Source organism: Cyprinus carpio, chromosome B20 (assembly GCF_018340385.1).
Source record: "Cyprinus carpio isolate SPL01 chromosome B20, ASM1834038v1, whole genome shotgun sequence".
NCBI lineage: Eukaryota > Metazoa > Chordata > Actinopteri > Cypriniformes > Cyprinidae > Cyprinus > Cyprinus carpio.
Window position 1 is genome coordinate 28,329,620 of NC_056616.1, and position 25,461 is coordinate 28,355,080.

The 25,461-nt window shown below is 35.1% G+C and overlaps 1 long non-coding RNA gene and 2 pseudogenes across 1 annotated transcript; 1 reads left to right on the plus strand and 2 right to left on the minus strand.

Moving 5' to 3' along the window:
- Positions 1-1,211: 1,211 nt before the first annotated feature.
- Positions 1,212-6,309, minus strand: LOC122141133. Its single transcript, XR_006157565.1, has 3 exons — positions 6,119-6,309; positions 4,817-4,866; positions 1,212-1,473 (listed from the first exon to the last, which is right to left on the minus strand). It is a non-coding gene; the product is annotated as an uncharacterized LOC122141133 (long non-coding RNA).
- Positions 6,310-6,758: 449 nt separating this feature from the next.
- Positions 6,759-12,417, plus strand: LOC122140981 (annotated as a pseudogene).
- A 2,581-nt stretch (positions 12,418-14,998) lies between these two features.
- LOC122140982 lies at positions 14,999-25,186 on the minus strand (annotated as a pseudogene).
- Positions 25,187-25,461: the final 275 nt, after the last annotated feature.

Sequence of the window (25,461 nt, forward strand, 5' to 3'; positions counted from 1 at the left end):
TGTCTGAAACAAAGGCGGTGTCCAAAAATCATAGGTACAATAGGTAGTATGAATGAGTAAGTAATACATTTGTCATTTTCATGCGACCTACCAGCATCAGTTTCATCACTACACTGACATTCACAAATCCTCTCCTGTGCCCTAATGGAACAGTAAAGTGTCCACCAGAAGCACACTTCAGAATTATGCCAGAAATAGTAGTTTATCCAGGGACTTTTTTGCCTCCTGTTTAATGAATCCTCAGACATACTACTCTGTTCACTGTTTTTCACCACTTCACCTTCATCTCATAGGGAAGTATGTGATTTCAGATGCAGCCAATGCATTTTAGAAGGCAACAAAATTAACGTGAACTGATCAGGAGTGCATTAAAATTAAAAGCTTTAAAAAGCTTGTCTTGCATACAACTCACAAGGTTTTGGAACAAAGATTTTGCTTATCTGAACAACTAGCCCTTAAATTGTAATACCCGTGACGATATCCTAATTTCTGCTCACAATGGAATTCCACCTGGGTCATGTGAAACTGCAGAATACAGGCAATCACATCCCCATGGCCTAATGACACAGCGCTAAGCATTTTCTGAGCAATAAAGCACAAAAAAAATGTTAATACTGAAACATATAAATGAACATGCCAGGTGGTTCTGAGAGCTTGGCTGCATTATTTATCTCTTTACTTTTATGACACTTGGCATGCTATGATAACCCCCGATGGAGTGAAAACAGAATACATGCTGACTAAATTGCTTCATTATCATGGAGGTGAATCAGGAAAGAAATTTCGAGAGAAGTGAAGCTATTTAAATGGAAACCAGGATTGTCAGGCGTACAAATTGTAAAAGTTTAGGGATTTCAAACAAAGGCCTGAAAGGCTTCAAGTTATGTAATGAGCCTACAAAACTGAAGAAACAAAGACCAGATGTGAACGTCGTCTTCCCCTCTTCGATAGTGACTAATGCTTTAATGAGGTGGCGGGAGAGCTGAATGCACTGGAAAAAGACTAACATCATATTTATCGTGAAATATCACACCTTTTGGTGTTCAATGTATTTTGAATAATACTGTCAAATGATTCAAAATAAATGGCTTATCAGAATAACGCAACAAATACTTTACAAAAAGCACCACTCATTGTCAATATATTTCCATATTCCATTTTATAACACTAAAAAATGAATGCATGTAGCCCTTTTGAATTATTGAATTATTTATCGAATCAATCAACAATTACACATAGCAGAGTGTATGATAATGAAAATGCTTGTGTCATTAAAACCTCTCTTATTTGTAAAATGGAGAAAAACTATTTCTTCACCTAATTTAACCTTTGATTCTGAGCTTCGTGAGGTCATATGTGGCGACGTCTCCTCTCAAACCTAAGACTCCTTGATGTTGAGGCTAAATTTGAAAACGTACCTTTCACTGCCTCTGGCTAGCATATCGTCTATAAGCATTTCCAAGTCTCACCGAGCTGAAAGAAAAGAAATGGATTTTATATTCTCTTTAAAAAGCACTTCCTCAAAGTGAAGAAAAAGTTTTTCTCCCTGACATCCAACTGGTAAGGTGTGTTTTATTGTTGCAGTTTAAAACATTGGCTCTAAAACAGCAACTAGTTGCATGATGAGATCATTTGATTTCAATTTGTGTGGTGGAATATGGAAATACTGCACCAATTAATACAGAGAGGCATAACCATTCAGCTTCACTTAATCAAAGATGTTTCGAACAGCAATAAAAATTGGTCTCCTTGGCAGTTCTGTGTGGCATAATCCAAACTTATCTATTCATTAGGTAAAAATAAATCTGCTGAGCTCAGCACTAATATATTTTTCTCTGTTTCATTTTGGTTCTCTTAGACTTCAGGATTAATCAAATAATGAGAGGGAACAACAACTATAAAACAGAGGTCCAAGTTCTACATCCAATGGAAAATATCAATTCCTTCCAGGCTTTTTTGGTCCAACTCTGCTGGAAAAAAAAAAACACAAAAGAAAATGAAAGACAAAAAGAGAGGGCAAGGGAGAGTGAGTGCACTGTTTCCCAACCAGTACCTACCTGAAGACATCAAGCCTGTCCAAGCAAATGGGTTCAATGAAAAAGTGTGTCAGTCAACCTCGGGTGACTCCTACATCTGTTTTTTTTTGTTTTTGATTGTTTGTTTGTTTACATTATGAGCGTGCCATGAACCTTACGTTCGTGCAGTTCTGCATAATTTTGCAATTGTGCATGCTATGTTTTTGCACACGACAAAATATCTAACATAATGTGCCATTTCCAATGTTTTTAAAAGGCATCACTTTGAATGCTGTAACATTATCACCTATCGAAGATTACCATTGATGTATGATTATTAATAAACCCTTCTGGTGCTATAAAAACATTGTTATGTTTGAGTATCCCGACCAGACTGATACAACAACAGTGGCTCAACCAATAGCAGGATTGTGCACAAAATAATAATAATAATAAATAATAATAATAATAATAATAATTGTTTTATAAATAACCATTTTTTTTTTCTTTTTGGTTACTCTCTTATAGCTTAAACTTTAAAGGGGTCATATCATGTTGCTAAAAAGAACATTATTTTGTGTATATGGTGTAATGAAATGTGTTTATGCGGTTTAAGGATAAAAAACACATTATTTTCCACATACTGTACATTACTGTTTCTCCTCTATGCCCCACCTTCTGAAACGGTTTTCACGAGGCTCATCTCTCTGAAAAGCGAGGTGTGCTTTGATTGGCCAGCTATCCTTGTGATTGGCCGAATGCCTCAAGCGTGAGACCGAAATGTTATGCTTCTTAACATATTGTGAAGCCTTGTCCGGTCGGAGCGACGAGACAAAAACATAAAACCCAATTATAAACATGATATAAACATGATTTCTAGTCGTGTCTTCTTTTGGAAGGCAAAAACAAAGTAGTTTTGCTTTCTCAACGGAAGAACATCACACACCGCGGCCTTGAGTGAGCAGAGGCGGGCTGCTTGAGAACAGTGCTGCAGGCGGATTCTACGACGGAGGATACCTTGTGCTTGCAGCAACCACATGTGACGACCCCGGGCTGGACGCCACTTCATCCCCATGAAAGCCGATTCGACAATCCACAGTGCAAAGTGGATGTATTTCCTCAGCGACCGGCACAGATCAGCCCCAGGCATGACGAAGCGTATATCGTCCTCTTTTGGAAGGCCAAACAAAGTAGTTTCGCTTTCACAGTGAAACACACAACATCTATATGTCATGGCGGTGGCAGCAACAACAATACTACAACCAGAATAAAAGTTACGCCTTCTTTCTCTGCATGAACATTTGGGCGGCGTTATGCAAATCTTCCCACATAGTGATGTAGAGATGTGGGGCTGTGTTAGGATGAGCCGTTTCAGGGGGGCATGGACAAGTCTCAAATTTTATAAAGAATATCTCTTTGGATTTGAGACTTTAGTCTTTGCAACTTCACAGATCTTCTTTATTCACCAAGAGCTTGTAACACTCCAAAGAGAAAGGAACATTTGAAATCGCATCATATGACTCCTATAAAGTAAATTGCACCGATCTAGTGGTTTCGAATCTACTAAAACATTTATTATCTAAAATACTTATAAAATACATACTTATTATCAGATCAAATCCAAAACCCATTTATCCATATATCTTCCTTTTTTTTCGATAACACTTCACATAAGGCCCTTATGATATAATCTGATTGGCATTATATAAAAAAAATTGAAAGAAAGAAAGAAAGAGTGTTCATTGCAAATATTCTATATACTAGGCAGTAGTGACTTTCCTATCACTTGTCTAACTATAATTCACACTGATTTTTGCCATCTCCATAATCTCTCTTTACCAAGAATCAAAGAATGTTCTAATTACGGCTATTAGGAAAGACCCTTTGATGTAATCGTTTGATGTGAATATTACTGTCTGCTCTCATTAGTCAGGCCTGTCAAGTTCATTCTCTGTTACGCTCACCTTAATGTTCGTCTCAGTGTTGTTAGTCCTCTTACAGTTACTCTGTCCAACATCAGGTCTGGTTAATTAAATACAGCCTTTTATTTCTCTCAGAAGGCAATTTGTTTTGCAGCTGGCTTAACAAATTAAATCAAGTGCTAAGCATTTAAAAAGCACAATAATCAGTTATTTATAACATCAGCTAAACCTGAAATTACTATCACATGTGTGTACGTGTGGGAGAGAGAGCTGAGCAGCATAAAAAGGCTCTTTTTTGCAGCTGCATGGGTAAAATCCTCTTCACAACAGATTCAAGGGCATTGAGGAGGACAAAAGTTTAATCTCGCCATGTTTTCCCTCGCAGGTGATTAGGTTTGTTAAAAACGCTGCCCTTATAACCCCTTGCTTACGACAATGCCTTGCATTCTGCTCTATGCAAACCACATTTTAGCATGCATTTTATTTAATGTACTGTTCAAGAACAATCTGAATGTCATCGACAAGTGTAATGATCAAGCTATCATCTATATATGAACTGTTCAGATCAGATCGAGTTCACTACTATTATTTGCTGTGCAATGCTGACCTCTAGTGTTAGAATATGACAGTGCTAGTTCTAACAAGAAATAAATGTGGGCCAAAAAGACTACATGCATGCATCATACATTTCATTCAATCCTCAATTCCCTATTAGTTATTCAAAAAATGTTTTCCTTCACGCCACAATTACACATGTCGCTGCCAAATGTTTTGACTATATTAATGTAGCAGCATTATATCTGCAATATGTAACCCAATGACAAAGATGCAATAACTGTAAAGTGAAATATTAAAATACTTAAGATTAATAATACTCACTTGTGCAAACTGTATGAACTCCAACTGTAATGACGTGCAAATTGGATCTGCTGTATCACACTTTTACTCCAAAAGACATTTAATTTCAGTAACTTAATTTTTAATTAACTTCAGTAACCATGACTCCAGTTTTTAGTGTCACCTGATGTCCATTCAAAAATCATTCTAATATGCTCATTTGCTCAAGACACTTTAAAGTGAAGTGACATGTGGCAAGTATAGTGACCCATACTCGGAATGGGCGCTCTGCATTTAACCCATCCAAAGTGCGCGCACACACACACACACACACAGCAGTGAACACACACACCAGGAGCGTTTTTTTTTTAATTGTTTTTTTTTTTTGTTGTTTTTTTTTTTTTTGCTGCAGCGCCCGGGGAGCAGTTGGGGGTTCAGTGCTTTGCTCAGGGGCACCCCTTCTCGGTCGTGGGTATTTAATGTGGGAGAGAGCGCTGTACATTCACACCCCCACCTACAATCCCTGCTGGTACGAGACTCGAACCCACAACCTTTGGGTTACGAGTCAGACTGTCTAACCATTAGGCCATGACATTCGTCTGCATTGATTCAGCATTTTGCAAAAGGATTCAGATTTATAGAACATTGTTGCAATACAATATATAATTCATTTATTTCACAAGCAAAAGTGTCCAATACCAGGAGGGTTAACAAAGATAAAGCAAGTAGTTTGAACTTGCCAGTGTGAGGCAACCTGCTCCATGTAAAATAAATTTATACACTACCAATTTTTTACAAAAAATAAAAATAAAATATATTGAATATTTGTATCAAAATTTTTTACAGAATATACAGTTTACAGAATATAAATATAAAACTGTTTTGTGAAGAATGTTGTCACAAACAATCTATTTATTTATCATTTAAATTTTGATTTGTAAAGCTTGTAAAGTTAAATTGATGAATGATCATTTGAGATATTGTCAAAAAGGCTACAGAAATAATAAATAATAATAATAATAATAATAATAACATTTAATATGTAAATATTTTATGGGCCATGTTGTCACAATATATGGCACCTGCCATTAAGATGTCACAAATAGTCTATTTATTGATTTTTTTTTTTCTTTTTCTTTTTTTTTCTTTTTTACAACAGCTGTACACAACAATGTAAAAGGTAACACTGAGCAATATCACACAGCTAGAGTGCTGCTGCTATGAATATCTTCACAGGTGTGATTCAGTTGGCAAAGGTCTGCAGGCCGAAGCAAACGTGTTCAGTAAACTGTATATTTTTACACAACAGTTCCAAACACAAGTACATAATAAAAAATAACTTACATTTTAGACTTGATTTGGCCAGTTAGCTGATATGTTTCTTCTCCATTAACGAATTTAATAGTTTCAAAACAAGCTAAGCCATCAAGCTTTGATGGTGACAAGGAAACACAAAGACCGCCACGGAGCATCACGAATGAGTGGAACGGAGCGACACAGAGTTCCCTCAAGCGCTCACAGCCTGACTCGGATAAAACTCCACTCCGTGTTTTCCATTCCCGCTCCACGCAGACCTCAAACAATCAACACCAACACCAGTGGATCTACTGTTGCTAGTGTAGATTTATTAAGTTTATTTACGTGCTATAGCATAAATATGATGCAATAATATTCTCTTTAGAGGACATAATTCACGGAAAAATATTCTAATTTACACTTTTTAATCAATTATAATTTTTGTTTTAAAACGCTATATTTAGTGAGATTTGATGTTGCGATTTGTGCAACAGACATTCATCCAAAAAAAACTAACAGTGGAGAACGCGCAATTCATTTTTGAGCGCTGGTGTCGTTTTATTTCTCTTGGGGGGTGAAAGAGTGACCAATCAAGTCCCTCGCTCTTCAACGAAGAGTTTTCATTGGCTACCACCAACATACGCCTGACAATACACGTGAGCACTCTTACGTAAGGCCGCCACGGACCAATCAGAGCTCTCAAATCCTACAGGAAGTTGTGTAGTTGCGTCGCTTTTTTCCACTGGTTCTCGTGTTTTGTCTAACCCAAGAAAATAATCGGATTCATATTATTTATTCTTTGCATTTTCGCTCCAGAAAAATGAAACACAACTCCAACGTACCCGCATTTCTCACCAAGCTTTGGACCCTCGTCGAGGATTCGGATACAAATGAATTTATTTGCTGGAGCCAGGTAACGTTAAATGAAAAGCATTTTCATGTTAGCATTCTAGCTTAATTTACAATGACACAGATATTTGTGATCCGGGTCCTATGAGATTAGATGTTTGTTATGATGGATGTGTGTCAGATTATAGATGTCGTGCTATGATATAAGTATTAAGATTTTCCCATTTTTATTTTCTTATTTAACAGTTTTATTATTATTTAGTTCTTTGGAGGATTTGCACATGTACGTGTGTTTGTGTATGTAATGTGTATCTATAAATAGATCTTGTATTATAATATTGTAATCAGGAAATAGTAAACTCACATTTTTATTATTTTCTCACCTTAATGTTGTTCCATACCTTCATAGTATTCTTTTTATTGTTATTTTTATTGTCATTTCTCTGTGAAATACAAAAATAGCATTTTGATTTTTTTTTTTTATTATTATTGTTTTGAATGTAAAACTCTCTTCTATTCAATCAAGTATTTATATTGACCATGTCTGTAAAGCTAAAAAAAAAAAAAAAAAACACACCCACAGAATGTGTTCTACAGAATAAGGAAACAACATACAAAAAGTCAGGTCCATTTTATTTTGTTAACAAGGCTCTTAATTTGTTTTAATAGGAAGGGAACAGTTTCCTTGTACTTGAATGAACAAAGGTTTTGCAAAAGAGATTCTCCCAAAGTTTTTCAAGCACAACAACATGGCCAGTTTTGGTCCGACATCTCAACATGTGTAAGTGGTTTCCTACTGCTACAGCTTCACCGAAATTCTCCTCCTTCCTCATTGTTCAGCTGTAATTAGAGATCAATGTTCGTTTCTTTGTCTCTTTGTTCCTTTCCTTTCCAAACAGATGGTTTTTCGCAAGGTGATGCACATTGACACGGGCGTAGTGAAGCAAGAGCGAGATGGACCAGTTGAATTCCAGCATCCATATTTCAAACATGGGCAAGATGACCTGCTAGAGAACATCAAAAGAAAGGTAAATCTCTGTTAAAAAATGACGAAATTAGAAAATAGAGACCTGAAAATAAAATGCAAATGAAAATATTTAGAGAACATATATTTTAAAATTGTAAAATATTGTCATTAGATTGTCATTATTCTTGATATAGGTGTCAAATGCTCGCCCTGAAGAGAGCAAAATAAGGCAAGATGATCTTTCTAAAATTCTGACAAGCGTTCAGAACGTACATGAGCAGCAAGAAGACATGGATGCTAGACTTGCTACATTGAAAAGGTAAGTGAAATATTCTGTTAGAAGCTTAATTTATACTTGTGCCTTGCATTATCCCTGTATCATTAATCTCGTCTGTGTGCATTTACCCGAAGTTAAGGAAACAGACAGTCTAATCGCTAGTTGTACCTAATACTTCCCTGTTCAGCAAGTATCAAACCTGGTTAAACCACCACTCCGAATATCTTAGCAACAGCAGAAAAATGTCTAACTCTCATTCTCTTTTCTGTTGTCTTTTCTTCAGAGAGAATGAAGCTCTTTGGACAGAGATTTCAGACCTCAGACAGAAAACATGCACAGCAGCGCCGCAGGTCATAAAGGAGGTACGTTCTACTTACACATAGCAGTTTTGCAGACATTTCAATTGTATTTCAGCATAAAAAGAGCAGGATCTAATGCACGGGTTTGAATGTTAATTGCCACGTTTTGTATTTTTCCCTGCAGCTGGTGCAGTTCATCTTCACATTGGTTCAGAACAACCGTATGCTAAATTTAAAACGCAAAAGGTAAGACTAAAAAGTATGTGTATGCATCTAATAAAAGCTGTTGAAATTTGCCATCACAGAAATGAAATAGATTTTAAAATATATTTAACAGACTCTTATTTTAAATAAAGATGAGTACTGTAAAAAACAACAAAAAAAAAAAAAAAAAAAATATATATATATATATAGATGAATATAGTATAGATATATTATATATTATTAATATTATATATATATATATATATATATATATGTATATAACATCGTATATATATATATATAATTAGGGCTGCACGATTACTCGCATGCAGATTTGTCATGCGCTGTCTCATCAGTAAAGCCGGTTCCCGTGATTAGCGGTAAATATCCTCACCTGTTTTCAAATGCACCGGGGTTAGTTCATATACACAGAGCCGTAGTTCACTGACAAGCTACGCAATATCGTGTTCATAATCGAATGCGATTAATCTCAATATTATGAACCAGAATATTGCGTAGCTTGTCAGTGAACTATGGCTCTGTGTATTAACTGCCGCTCCCAGTTTGAAAACAGGTGACAGACATTTACCGCTAAGCACGGAACCGGCTTTACTGATGAGACACGCATGACAAATGCATGCGATTAATCGTGCAGCCCTAATATATATGCAAAAATGCGTTCAAGAGATTAATTGCAATTAACGATTAATCCAAAATTTAAAAAAAATGTTTACATAATCTAGTTGTGTGTACTGTGTATTTATTATGTAATGTGTAAATACAAAACACATGCTTCTATATATTTTAAGAAAAATGTTACTTTTAATGTATTAAATATATTTATATTTGATATAATTTATTTTAAGATAAAATATATTACATGTAAATATATTCAAAATATATGCTGTATGTGTGTGTATTTATATATTCATAATAAATATACACAGTACACACACATATATTTGTAACCAACAAAGGTTTTTTATTTTGGATGTGAGTTAATTTTTTTGACAGCACTAATAAGGTATACATAAAGGTATACATAAGCTACATATTAATAATATTGTACAAATATATTAATATTGTTTTTAATTTCTAATACTGAAATACAATTTTATTTAAAAAAAATATAAATTCAAAATTAATTATTAATCAGAATTGGGACCATATATTATATATATATATATATATATATATATGGTCCCAATTCTGATTAATAATTAATTCTTTCAGTAATTTTGAGAGAAAAGAATTTCATATTTTTTTTAAATAAAATTGTATTTCATTATTAGAAATGAAAAACAAATATTAATATATTTTACACTATTATTAATATGTAGCTTATGTATACCTTTATGTATACCTTTAATGATTAATATGTACTTGCTATCTAATTTCAGGCCACTTACACTGAACAGCAACGGAAAGAAGTCGAAATTCATCCACCAGATCTTCGAGGAATCTATGGACCACAGCAAAGTAGGTGTAAAACCATCCAGGGATGATTCGGCTCCATGCACTTTGTCTGTCCTTGCTACTAGGAGGAAATGTGCTCTTGTCAGTTATATTGTAAATGTAATTGTTGCTCATTCATTATCTTGCGTTTTTTCTCGTCTTAATGAGATTTGAGGCAGGGTTCACTTTGTGTGAAAGTGTCCTGCCCCTGGATATGAACCCTTAAATTGTGAGAATCACCGTCAGTTAAATCACGCACACGTTGGTGGGGGACCGAATTTATTTATATAACATGATATTCCTCATTAATATTGGAACTTGAAGCTCTGTTTGTCAGAGACTTATCTCTTGCCGTCTCTGTTAGTCCTCAGTGAATGGACTCAATGGATTGAAGAACAGTTCCGACATTTCTGAAGACGTCGTCATCTGGACATCACAGAGGAAGATGCAGAATTTACAGATGGCGTATCGGTACCAGCTGACCAAGGGTAAGCATTTGTGGTTTTAGATTCAAACCCATTGCACCTCCTTTGCATAACGTTTTGACAGCAAATTAGAAATGAGATCTGTGTTTTTCTTGATTTCTTACAGAGATGCTGAAATTGTGGAAAGTTGCTTGTGAAAGCAGCCCGACTATAAGAAACGACAGCACAAACGAAACTGGAACAAAATCAACCACTCAACAAGAAGCAGTACCCAAATTCATCTCTGACATTTTCATCAAAGCGCCCTGCAGTTGAACAAACCCTCAGCTCTAACGGTTCAGAGGATCCAGTCAAGCTGATGGACTCCATTCTCCAGCGAAAATGGAGCCATTTCACAAAATACATAAACCTTCTTGGTCCAAGTAAGTAGGCCAGTGTTGCCAATATACAAATACACGGCTGTTGAGATTTAATATCAATCCTATTGAGCTTCTCACTTGCCAAGAGAGAAAAAAAAAGTTTCCTTTACTATTGAGTAAACAATAATTATTCAAAAACTCTGAGAACTTATGAAAGCCAGTTTTCTACCACATAAGAGAAAAAAATGTTTTGGGTAAATCATAATCCATAATTTTGATTTTATCTCATAATCTCATAATTTAGATTTTTAATCTAATTAATTTTCAGTGTTTTAAAAAAAAAGATTCTATATTTTTTTCATAATTGATTTTATCTCCTAACTTATGACATCTCAAATCATTTTTGTCACATAATTCTGACTTTTTCTCTCTATCAATTGTGACCTTTTTTTACCACACGTAGTATCTCACTTTTATGAAGTCTGTCAAAAGTGAGTTTTTTTTTGTGTTTTTTTTCATGTGGGTTGAAATAGGCTTCCATTCTACTAAATAACTGATTCAACAAAATTCAGGCTTTGCATTTCTCTTTGATTTTTTATTTATTGTGATTTATCTTTTTATTGGTGAGTCTTGTAGTCGTGCAAAAATTACACATTTCTGCTTTAAGAATATTTAATGAACATTTCATTGTAAATGAAATCACTGCAGAGTTGAGCTGATGGACTATCTGGACCAGCATTGACTGCAGTCTGGAAGACTTCCAGGCCATGCTGTATGGAAAACAGTTCAGCATTGACCCAGATATCATACAGGTTTGTTTGGAGATTCCATGAGCCCATAATATGGTTTACTTCCCTTTTTTTTTTTTTTTTTTTTTTTTTTTTGGTGAAAAGTTTTAAAATAATTTCCAATGATGCATCGCTCAGCTGCTATAATTCACCATGATGACTTGTTTAATTTTATTCTGCATTTTCATATTTTGATATAAAGCTGTTTTTTTTTTTTTTTTTTTGCTGTTGGCAGGAAGCGGTCTCGGAAACAAAGGATAGCATCAACAAAGGGAATCCTGAGCCTGACAACACAGGTAATTGTTGCATGTTCGTTTATAAATCGCGTGTCATTTGTGTGCCCTCACCTGTGCTTTGTTTACTAGCATGTTGGTTACATCAATTCAGATAAGCAGCTGATCCAGTATGTATACAACCTGCCCTCTGCTGGCCTTCCTGGATGGATGCACCCCTCTGGCCCCACCAGATTCTCCAACTGAAAACCTGAGCCAGCCTATCCTGCCCCAGAGCCCTGAAACACCCACAGACCTGCTGGACAAGGCCCTGGAGATGGAGACGCCTCGCAGCTCTCTGATCCGTCTGGAGCCCCTCACAGAGGCGGAGGCGAGCGAGACCACGCTCTTCTACCTGTGCGAACTGAACTCTGACACGCCACAGCTTGATATCTGAAAGCTAATCAGCCTAGAAAACAGACCTTTTCATTTTTTTGTAAATATTCATCAAAATGATGACCTTTATTTGCCAGAATTTTTTTTTGGTACCGTCTGTCCATGACATTTCCTTCCCTTTCACAGATACTTCTAGGTTACTGTTTCCACTAGCTAGTGTCCTTTTCCACAATCTCTACCAAGGGAGATTAGGCTGCTGTTATGTTGCTTGTGCCTTGGTTTACATTGCAGCTGTTTTCGTGACGCACGTGTTTTCCCCATTTTATTATTGAGCCATATAGAAAATGTTACAACGATCATTTATGTATATGGTATAGAAGTGCCTGCCTGATGTCCTAAAGTCACTGTAAATAGACGTGAAGATGGTTAGTTCTATAATGTTGGACAATACACAGTGATTCTTGTTACCGTGAGCTTTTCATTATTATACAAAGCTTTGCAGTAGCATTAAAGGAATCTAAACGTTGATTCTGGTGGGGGTTTTTTTTGGTTTTCGAAATAGGGCTGGCGGTTGAAAAGTTTTATTTATGATTTGAATAACAAACCAAAAAAAGAAAAAAAAAAAACACTTTTTAAATTAAATCTCATTTTCCGTCGTAGTCCCTGATTCGTAAGTAAAACTTACCAAATAGTTTTTTGCATACAATACTTTGAAGTCCCTTCTCTTTCTTACTGTTGGGTGTAACAGCTGATTGCCTCGCGATACGATTAACGTCATCCACGGTAATCCGGGGAAGCTCTTGTAAACAGCGAGTGTAATATGTGTCATCCTCCCTAACCATTTTTCACACAGTTATCACCAATAGCGAAAATGGCTTCCAGAACTGCATCGGATGTAACAGAGCTGGCTGAGACCAAACGCAAAGCAATCATGCATATAGTCTATACGCGCTTGTTAGTTTGAAAAATTACTTAAGAAATTATTCTGACAATTTCATCATGAAATTTAAAGAAATAAATACAGATTTGTAGCTTCTGGGTTGTAGTGAGAAAGGATTGCGAGTCCACATGAATGGATAATCTCTTCCACTTTTAAATACGTACAACTAAAACTATAAAATATCTGTTTTTGAACCGTGGAAGGACGTCAGTAAATCAGTTTATGTTGTGACTATGTCACAAACGAAAAAGTAAAAGAGGCACATTCACTACTATACTATACTATCTATTTATATTCTAACGACTAAATTGAGAAGATAATTAGAACTGTAGGCCTATAAACATAGTAACATTTGAAGTGGATCAAAACCTTTCATCTAAGTTGTCCTAAATCCTAAAACCAAAATGCGTTCATCTTTGGACAACTTTGATGAACTTTTTTTTGATCCACTTCAAATGTTGACTACTGTATGTAAAAAATCTACCAAAAATGTACCGAGAGGGTTCAAGGTTTAATTTACAGTATTAGTTTTTGTTGTTTTTCCATTTAGAAAAATACATATACCGGAATATTTTCAGGTAAATCGATATCGGAAACCTGAACCGTAATCATGATTGAAAATCCTGAAATCTGTACCAATAACTGGTAATATTTTGACACTCCAATGAGAACTCCAATGGGGAAGTCGTGGCCTAATGGTTAGAGAGTCGGACTCCCAATCGAAGGGGTTGTGAGTTCGAGTCTCGGGCCGGCAGGAATTGTGGGTGGGGGGAGTGCATGTACAGTTCTCTCCACTCCACCTTCAATACCATGACTTAGGTGCCCTTGAGCAAGGCATCAAACGTGTGTGTTCACAGTGTGTGTGTGTGTTCACTGCTCTGTGGCTGCCCACTGCTCCGGGTGTGTGTTCACAGTGTGTGTGTGTGTTCACTGCTCTGTGTGTGTGCACTTCGGATGGGTTAAATGCAGAGCACGAATTCTGAGTATGGGTCACCATACTTGGCTGAAGGTCATGTCCACTTTCACTTTAAAAAAAAAAACATAATCTGGGTTTTTAACCTTTAATAAGATGAGATATTTGGTGATTGACAATGCACTTGTCAAAGGGCAAAAAATAACACGGACACACAAAAAAAAGTGAGAACTGCCATCAAGAAATCCACCGGTGTGCCTTTAATAGGCTACAATAAATGTTAAAGCAAAACAAGTCATCTATTAAGGTTTTATCAGCAAAGGATAATATAATCAGTGCAAAAACATTGTTCAAACACACACATTGGCTACAAGCATAAAATAAATAGTGCGCAAAAACAACTAACATGTGCAAGTTGCAAAAGGCTTAGCACTGTTAAGTCAAAATTAGTCATGTTCATGGTGCAAATCATCAAGGGGCGAAAAGCATGACAAAATCTCCTATGAATTAAGTTGCCCTGTAAATTTTCCACATGCTTATTCACTACTGTATATGTGCTTTCTATAGGAAACTATGGATGGCACGATTTAGTTGGGAACTGAACATGACCTGCATTTTCAACTACTCTCCACAAATAACTTAAAATACGTTTTATTTATTTATTAAACATACAGAGGTTATTAATCAAGGTTATATTATCCTTAATTTTGAAGAACAAATTCTTGAAGGAAATATTAACTTCACATTACAGGAAACCCAAGCCATGTTCTTCATTTATTTCAGCTCATATATGAACAAAAACACTACATAAAAGCATGCAAGGTTAACATGTAGACATTGTAGGTCAGCTGAACAAACAAAACACTCACAAGTATTTTACATTTAGACCCTCCTATCCCTATACATGTGGATAGTCCCGTCCTCTCAGTCGAAGTCAACGGTGGATGAGGACCAGTGGAGCGCACCAGGGTCCACACATACAGAGAGATGCAGATCCAGCTGGAGGTGATCTTCACCCACACAGAGGGCCACTTGCTGGTCATGAGTCTCATAGCTGGAGTCAGGGCTATAAAATTGACAAGAAAAAAAAAATTCATTCAGAGTTTAAGGATAAATCTGTTTTACCTTGTTGACCATAAAACATTTAAATGACAACAAAATGCTAGATGATATTGTATATACTATATTTGTATATTGTTTTTATTAAGAGCAGATTTAAGACTTTTGTGAAAAAAGAATTAATAAAAATTATTGTTAAAATATACATACATCACCGTTAAAAAGTTTGGGGGCAGCACCATTTCTTAGAATAAATATTAAAAATGCTTGTGCTGGTTGAAATGTTTTTTTTTTTTTTCTGGATTCTTTGGTGAATAGAAAGGTCCAAAAGAACAGCATTTATTTGAAATATAATTTTTTTTTATAACATTAAAAATATCTCCCCAGATACACTTTAATGTATCCTTGCTGAATATATGAATATATATTAGTGTTGTCAAACGATTAATCGCTAATAAAAGCATCCAAAATAACATTTTTGTTTACATAATGTGTACTGTCTATATTTATTATGTATATATAAATACACACACATACAATATGTATTTTGAAAATTAATTTACTTGTATAAACATTTATATTATATATAAATATATTTAATATATAAACATTTTTCTTAAATATTTACATGCATGCATTTGTTTTTTTTTATACATAATAAATAGACACAGTGTACACATTATCTAAAACAAAGCTTTTATTTTGGATGGGATTAATTGCGGTTAATTGTTTGACAGCACTAATATATATACATGCTTATATTCATCTATAAAAGTCATACATTTATAAAAGTTAGGAAAGGACAGTTATTATTAAAAGACTATAAAGATCTAAAATGAATAATAATTAAATATATTAAAACAAAAAAAAGACACACACACACGCTTGGTGGTAAATTTCTATTTCTATTCACCTAAAGAACCTTTTGTGGAATGAAAAGGTTCCATGGATGGTAAAGGTTCTTTATGGAACCATTGATGCCCATAAGAACCTTTATTTTTAAGGGTGTATTGGCAATTCAGTATATATACATTTATGTACAGAATTTTATGCATATTAATGCACTTTTTGTAAACCAGAAAAATGCCTTTTGAATTTCTGAAAATAAGCTCTTGAGCTGCTTACAAAATTGGCCTAATCAAACTAAAATATGATCACTAATATATTATGAAATGAAACTGATAAATACATCGTCACATGGGCACATACCTGTACCAGTTTGTCAGTGTCATCATGATATACAGGGAAGCCAAGAAAAGCATGAAGTGGAAGAAAGAGTAGCTGTAGGTGACTCCATCCTTCTCATTGTCAACGGCACGTTTGGCAGCCATCACCCATTTCAAAGTTGTCTGGAGCGGGACCATCCTCAATCAAAGCAGACTCGTCGCTGGTGAGGGTCAGTTTGTTCACTTGGGCATTGCTGGAGTTCCGGATGCTGAGGAAATAAAAAGCCAAATTTGACTGCTGTGTTGAAAAATAGCTTCTAAAACAGACCCTATATTTTAACACATGCAAACTCTCTTACCTGGAGTACAGCACACACATCAGGAACAAGATCAAGCCCACAATACCCTGGGCATCCCACCACTGAACAACACGGTCCTGACCAGCAGGGGTGGTGCTGTTGAGGCCAATAATGCCAAGCAAGCTAGGGTTGCATCTGCGGTCTTGAAGGGCAAGAATATCATTATTTTAGACCGATATCATGAAAAGCAGAATGTTCCTGTAAACAAATCTCTCACAGTCCTTACCAGGCTCATTGGTCATGGGCAGACCAGGTCAGATACATGGTGTACAGAGTAACAATGGAAGACTGCAAGAGACCAGATCTGGGCTGGGACTCCTGGAGAAGCAGCGGAAAGAAAAATGGACATAAAGAAATTATTATTAGACAACTTGATGCTCACCTGATATGACACATATCCAAAATTTAAAGCAATACTGAAGTATAGGAGATGATCACAGTTTCAATACTAGTCAAACAAACAGACTTTTTGTATTTATTACCTGGATTTTAGGCAAGATGGACATGACAGATACACCAACGCACAGCAGCATGTTGATGCTGATGAAGACTTTGTTCTCAGTGCAGCCATCAGAGTGAGTGTAATACACGTAGAACAAGACCAGAGACATCAGCGACAGAGCGTAGTTGATGGCTGTGGCAGACAGAAGAGCTATTGGATGGGAGAAAAAATAAATTACATTAGAACAATACAATCAGTCTTCATGACTGCATACACTGTAAAATATAAAAATAATGTGTTCTATTTATGACATTATTTATGTTGAAGATATGCACTACTAACTACCATTGGCAAGATTTTCTTCGAAAGAAACTTCTATCGAGTAAGGATGCAACCAATTCAAAAAATCAAAAGTGACATAAACTTTCTGTTTCTTTAAATTTCCTTTTCATCAAAAAAAAAAAATAATAATAAAAAAATAAAAAAAATAAACAATCCATACAAAAATGTACATTTAAGTTTCCACAAAAATTTTAAGCAGCAACATGGTTTTCAACATTGATAATAAGAATCAATGACATTTTAAAATATATTATGCTAGAAAACTTAAATTGGAATAATATTTCACAATTTTCCTGTTTTTACTATATTTTTAAGCAAAAAAAAAAAAGCCTTGCTTAGCATGAGAGACTTCTTTCAAAAATATATATATAAAAAAAAATTGTTCAAACTTTTGAACAGTAGTTAGGGTTTGAACGACTTCTGAACAATTTTTCTAAAGTCGAAATCAACTAGTCACTGATGACATCATTAATGAACCAATAAGTCCGGAGCTCACCTCGTGCACAGCTATGGCACATGACACAGTGCTGCTCACATGGCTATAGCTCCTATAACAGCTCATTTTTATCAGTTATTTTGTCTTTGGGCCTTATATTTCCCACAGATTTCTGCTCGTTCTAAATCAGATAAAGATAAAGCAGCACAGTAAAAATTGCATTTATATGAATGCATTAGTGAGAGCGATTGCGTGTGTGAATTCATTCTACTCTACTAGTAGTGAAGCTGTGGGATTTAGTTATTAAGAAATATATGCTTCAACTCTTCATTTTACTGAGAAATCACAGAATAGTGTTGACAATACATTTCTGCGCTGAATGATTCTGTGCACGCACGATTTGCACGTGATGTACGAGCTACTGTCTGTAGCCTATGTGTGTGCGTTACAGTCCAGCAGTGCATTAGATTAGAACGCCGATTAACTTACCTGTACAATAAGCTGTTTAAGACATGCATTATCCCCAATTTCGAGCATCCAGTAATATAATCACACATGTCTTGTGTCAGAGTATGCATTTATTTATCATTTTAACTGTTTGGAAATGGAGCGTAAATGTGGAAGTCCTTCAAAGATTTCTTATCCTGTTGCGCCCTCTATAGGAATGGCGAATAGTTGATGTCAAGCTTAAAGCGTCATGGCAGAGCATTGAAGTCTACTAGTCGATTATACATTTATATTTGTTGTTGTGCTGCACTGCTGCTTGTTGGAAAAAGTTTTTTTGATTCTTATGTGGGACTGAACAAATCAAGTTCTCTTACTGCATACCTGCATACCAGCAGCGAGAGTTTCCCCTCCTCCATTTTCTCCACCCAGGACTCGTTCCAAGAATGAGCAAAGTCGATCAAGAGCACCAGCTGGATGAGGATGAAACAGAACGCTGCAGCCATGCCTATGTAAAACCAGACTGGAAGAGACCCAACAGAAGCTCATCATTAGATCCTCACAAATAAATCTGAGAAACAACTCAAGTCTGCCTAATCTCACTCTCTCATCACTTAAGCTGACTAAACACTGTGCTGTTTTTGCTATCTTTTATGATAAATTCCACTGTATAATGTATACTTAATGTAAAACTATGTTTCACATTCAACAGTTATTTTTTAATGATAGTTGTTATGCATATTTGCATGCATATTTCATATTTAAGGTAATAAAATAAAACTTTACCAGTAGTAAAAGGGCCTTCAGGAATGAAGAAAGCTCCAACTGTAATAGCAGTGGCAGCCGCAAAATTTCGAAAAACCAAAACCTGTAGAAGATATTATATTTAGAGGAAGCTCAACGAGACATTTCTGAAATTATTTTAGTCTTGCTCTTAAGGATTCCAATCTTCAACCTTAGAGTTACAGGTCAAGACTTGAAGCATTAGGTCACACCAACGCATACATACCCGTTATGCACAGCAGCTCTTGGGTCCTGGCTGCTCTTGACCTTTACCATGATGAGAGAGAAGAGCAGGAAAAACATAGCCATTCCAAAGCACACACGATACACAGCCTTATAGCCCACCAGCACATCGCAGTTCACATGACCTTGGACTCCCGGGATGGACGACCCCATTCCTCCTTCACAAAAGCCTGGAATCTGCAGTGACGTTAAGAATAAAGGATCAGATTGCTTCAGCTGCAACCCTATAAAATAAATGCAAAACTTTAATTTAAATGAAACGCTCAGGGAATGCTGGGTCACCTTCTTCAGATGCCCCTCCATGCCGCCGGCATGAGCAGCTGATGCAGGCGATGGCCACACCCAGCAGCATAAAGAAGGCATAGATCATCGCCGAGTGACTGTGGAGTTGTTTCCACTCGGGCAGCATCTGCACAGCAGGCCAGGGAGCACTGCCACAAAGGCAAGGAATCTGCAAAGATAAAAAAAAATTACATTAAATCTGATGTAAGCAAATTTCAGATATTTAGTGAACTTCAGCCACACACCGCTCCATCTTCAGATCACAAGATTTTTGTTTTTTTTGTTTTTTCAGACCCTAGGGTGCTGTCGTAGTTTTCTTTTTATCTCAGCATGCATATTTCTGTCAAACCTGTCAGATAGTACCCCACCAATATAATATATTAAGCACCAGATGAGTTTATAATTAGGCAAGCATTGTGCAAGATATTGTGACTGATAATTATAAAATCATTATGACTTTTTTTTTCGTTGGTTTTTTTTTTGGCTATTAATTAATAAATGACACCATCTGTAACAAATAGAAGCAGAATATTATATATAAGTTAATTTTGCCATTACAACAGCATAATGTACCATATGAAAGCATGGGCAATTAATGCTTTTGAAAAGTGCAATTGAAACATCTCAGTTTTTCAATTACCAATATGATGCTGATTTATCATCCCTAGACATAAAACAGCTTAATTCTTCAAAATGAGCAGGACGAAGGTGACGCATAAACATGACTTCAAAGTGAGCTCACATCAGTGTTTAAAAAACAGTCTAATTAAAGAGGCCTCATACTTCATTTGTACTCCGGGTGAAAAACACTAGGCTTGTGGCTAAATTTGTCTGGCCTTTACGTAACAAAAGAGTTTAGATAGAATGTGATTAAAGAGGACATTAAATCCCTCCTAAAATAAAGGTCTGGTTAAACATCTTTTAAAAATATTCACACTACTAAATATGGGAGTCCTTATGAACATTAAGATTTTCATTTATTTATTTATTTTGTCAAGTCTCTTATATAACAAGCTCAACAGGGCTACACTTATTTGTTCAAAAATATACAGTAAAAAACAGTAGTATTCTCAAACATTATTTAAAAAAATTTGAAATAATAGTTTTCTTTTTTAATACATTTAATATAATAAATATTTTAGATATGTAATATTAATATTTTAAAATGTAATTTATTCCAGTGATGGCAAAGCTGATTTTTTTTTTTTTCGTGATGGCATAGCTTCTATTATTATATAGATTAGTATAAATATCTGATATATATATATATATACTAGATTATTATATAATTTTTTTTTTAACTAAGTGTTATTGAAAAGTAATCCCTGCTACATAGCCTCAGGGCCCAGTTGTTATCCTCATCATCCTCTCCTGTGTGTGGGTTTTGTGTCGTGAACTGCATCTAATCGGTGTTTTTGATGTCGCAACACTTGAAATCCTAACAAACATGTGACCTTCTTTGAAAACCTCGTGTTATGGTAGAAGATCATCTATTGTGTGTCCCATTTTAAACCCCCCAAAAACATCACACAATGGAGTTGCTGTCATGATCACAATTGCCGATAAAATACTGGTTTATCTACGAGTAAGGTTATTGGCTGCAATTACGAGTAAAAGGTAGTAATATTGTCATTTGGTGATAAAAACTATGCAAAATATAACAACACAATTGCCTATGTAACGTTATTAATATAAAAACATTTTGTGCTTCATCACAGCATGGGAACCAACCCAACATGAAATTTGTACATCTAGAAAAGCAAAACAAGCTGATTTAAATCAAACCACAACGTGATGCAATTACTTAATATTCCGTGGTGTGTCATTCTTTGTCAATATTAAAAAGATTCAGTGGGTTTTATGAATGAAGATCATCGTGAAGGGCCAGACACCGTTTTCTCTTTCGTTTTTTCCCCGATGAAGATGTCATCATCACAAGATAAACTCGCTAAAAACCAAATAGTTATTTTCCTTCGCACATCTATACGATTCTATTTATATTTCATCAGTATATTAATATGTAATCTTACCCAACCCTGGCCATGGAACAAAGCCCAAGTACGGCCCCCATGTTCAGCGGTGATGTGGCGATGGCTCTGCGGACGGGTTTGAAAATGGACGCTGTGTGTTTTACAATGTAGCTCCGCCGTCTGGATGAAGCCGGAAACCACAGGTTACTGCCACATTCAACATTTCAAACTAAAACGTCGGGCTTTTTACGCAGACAAGTTACAAAGAAGGCGCTCTGAAAAAGTCAAAAAATGTTTTACTTTTTAAGTCTCAATCTAAAAAAAAAAAATGTTTTTTGTTGATGTTTGTTGATGTTTGACGCCAATTTGTAGGTATATCAGCCCTGTTGCATATTTTTGTTTTAAATTGTTAGCACAGTTATCCTTTCATAAACGCTCAAATATGCTAATTCTTTTCAAAGTTTTAAGGACAACAAACTGAACAGCTCCTTTCACAAATCTGGTTTTTATGGCCCCATAAGAATTGAAAGTGTTCCAGCTTTATATTTACAGGGTTCAGTATTGTTCCTTGCTCCATATTAATTGTTTCTTTCTTTCTTCTATATATATATATATATATATAGATATATATATATATATATATATATATATATATTTGTAGGCTGCTTAATAATCTAGGATTGATGTCCATGTTTTTTTTGTTTTTTTTTATTGTGCCACGTTTATATATATATATATGATATATATATATATATCTATATATATATATATATATATATATATATATATATATATATATATAGTTTCCACAGAAATCTCCACAGAAACAGGATTACATAAGTAGAATAGAATGAATAGAATAGAATAGAATCTTTCTAAATACAGAATAAAAGTTTAAGTAACAAACAATTACCATTCCAAGTAAGTGCTAATTAAAAAAAATCTACATTCTTAAACAAAATAAATTGTTATTTTTGTAACATCTGTTTATTGCAATGTTTTACAAATTTACAGTAATTTTACATTAGAGAGTGATGATGATGATGAAAATGAGCCATCATCATACAATAAACCCCAACAACAAGGTGTTCAGAAAAGTGAGCAGCTATTGTACACACGTGGGAGAAAAGACAGAGCATTTATATTCACATTAGTGTGAAATCAGATGTCTACATAATTAATGCATGAAAAATTATGCAGTAATGAAATAGAAACCAAGAAAATCTGGAGTCAGTTTTAATGTAGACAGATGTGCCATCATGGAAGTCAAGCTGTTGCTAAGTCCAGGTACTAATTGGCACTGAGGCATATGATTAAATAAAGTGGAGCACTAGAATATTCTGTGTTCTGAGAAAGTCGCTCCGGGAAATGTTATCGGTCAAAAGTCTGATGTGAATGTCGGATTTGCATGCACTATTTTTAGAAGCAGCATATCATCTTAAAATGGCAGTAATATTCATCCACCGAGATGCTGTTTCTTAACATGAAGTCTTAATCTTGCAAGTTTCGCCTCTTTCCGTAGCTAGTTCTTTGTGAGGATTAAACAAATTTATATTTTCCAGTTCCACAGCCAATTTAAAAAATGACTTCTATCTCTAGGTTTATTTGTGAGATGAGGAAAAACAGAAGTGATACTTTTCCATAAGAGCTGTAAATTGGCACAGAAAGTCTTATGAAGGGCCACCGGTCTGTGATAACACTTGGTTCAGAATGTCTCCAAACCAGGGGAAGTGACAAATGGCAACTGTGAACTCTAGAAACGTTTCCCATTTTAAAGTTAAGATTCCTTATGTACAAAGTTTTCATGTCTTTCTGTATTCCAACTAAACAATGCTAATTATATTAATGGATCGCAGAGACGATTAGGACACTGTATTCTAATTCTATCAAGTCACTGTGAGCATCACATCAGAATCCAGGGATAGTTTAAACTATCTACTACCAGTTTTAATCCATGAATCTAATCATTTGGTTTAAACAACCGTTGACTTGAAGGCTTTTTGGTTTCATCTTGTACAGTTTATCTGATAACAGGTAATTTTCGAAACACAAACCAACAAATTATGCAACAGCAATAGGACATGTGATTCATTCCTATTGCTTTAATATTCAAATTAACAAACAGTTTATTCATTTTGGTATCTGCAATTTCTCCCGCTGGTTCCTGCACCATCTTGCCTTTCCTCAAGAGAGCTGGGTTGCCTCTTTCATAGTTAAAATCACGTTCTTCATAAATTTTTCAGGAAAAAAAATCTCTTTTAGTCACTCTTTTAGATCAATACTCTTTTGGTCTACAGACATCCTCTTTTATTTCATAATTAAACACATGCCCTTGGGGGCCACCAGAGTTCATTTTATTTTTGGAATTGACAAATGGGATGAAGGGGCTGCTGTGTGGTCAAGTGGAGTAGGTTGTACAGAAGTAATTATCCTCAGCCAGTTCAGGGGGTTACAGTTTTGTTTTGTTAAAGGGAGGATTGTGGTTTGCATAAGGTGTCTAAGGTAGTTGTAAAAACAGATTACAGTGGACCCGGAGGGCGGTGGGTCACGGTGAGTTATCCGGTAAAAATAGAACATGAGGTGTCAACTTTGATTATAGAAAGACCAATTTGACATATGCAACGGGAATATATACATAATTATTATAGTATATTATATTTATATTATATTATATATATTATATTATATTATATTATATTATATTATATTATTTATATTATATTATATTATATTGCAATGGCTGCAAAATGATAAATGTATAATATATACATTGAAGGCATTTAATTTGTTTATGGGAATATTATGGTATATTATATTATTATATTATATTATGGTATATTATAAAAAACATATATATTAATATGAAATTATATAATAAAAAAATCACAATTATTATTATATTATTCCCATAATATATAAAACAAAATTAGAAGCGAAACGACTTAACTTAAAAGATGAATCATTATTTTAGCTTAAAGAAGACGTTTATTATATAAAATTTTGCACATACAATTCTATATATATATATATATATAGATATATTATATATATAGATATAGATAATATATATATATATATATATACAAGAGACATATAATTTTATATAATATAATTAATATAATATATGAGGTTATATTTTTTGCACATATGTTACATATTTAAAATTTTATATATAATATATCATACACACACACAAACACGGGAATAAAGAAATAAGACATTACTTTTTCTGTGTCTAAAGTGCAACTATAAATAAAGACTTTTCTGTGTCTAAAGTATAACTATGACGGGTTGCGTTTGGCTGTGCCGCTCTCGTGTGATGTCAGCGGCGCGCGAGGGTAGTGAGGCTGGCTCGCGCTGGCTGGACTCAGTGTCAGAGAGACAGAGAGAAGGAGAATCACGACGAAGATGGTCTCACTACGCGAGTTCCCCCTCGCGGATAGCCTGTGTTGGTACTGATTCGGAGTGTTCTCCCGGATAACTCTGGCTTCGAGGAGTTGCTTCATGTTCGGAGTGAGTAAAAGCTCTGTCTGCAGACTGTCTCAAGAAATACTGAAGGTTAGAGATGTGTCAGACGCGTCTGTGGAGAGCATCACTGCGCGCTTTGAACTTCTCTATGTGCGCTGCTGCTAGATGCCCAGATGCATCACTGATGCATTACAGCTGTCCGTTCATTTACATGCCGCTTAAACGACAGCACAATAACTAAATGAATGAACCACGTGCTTCGAATGAGTATGGAATGGTAGTTTAACCAAATCCCAGTTGTCGTAGGGAAAAT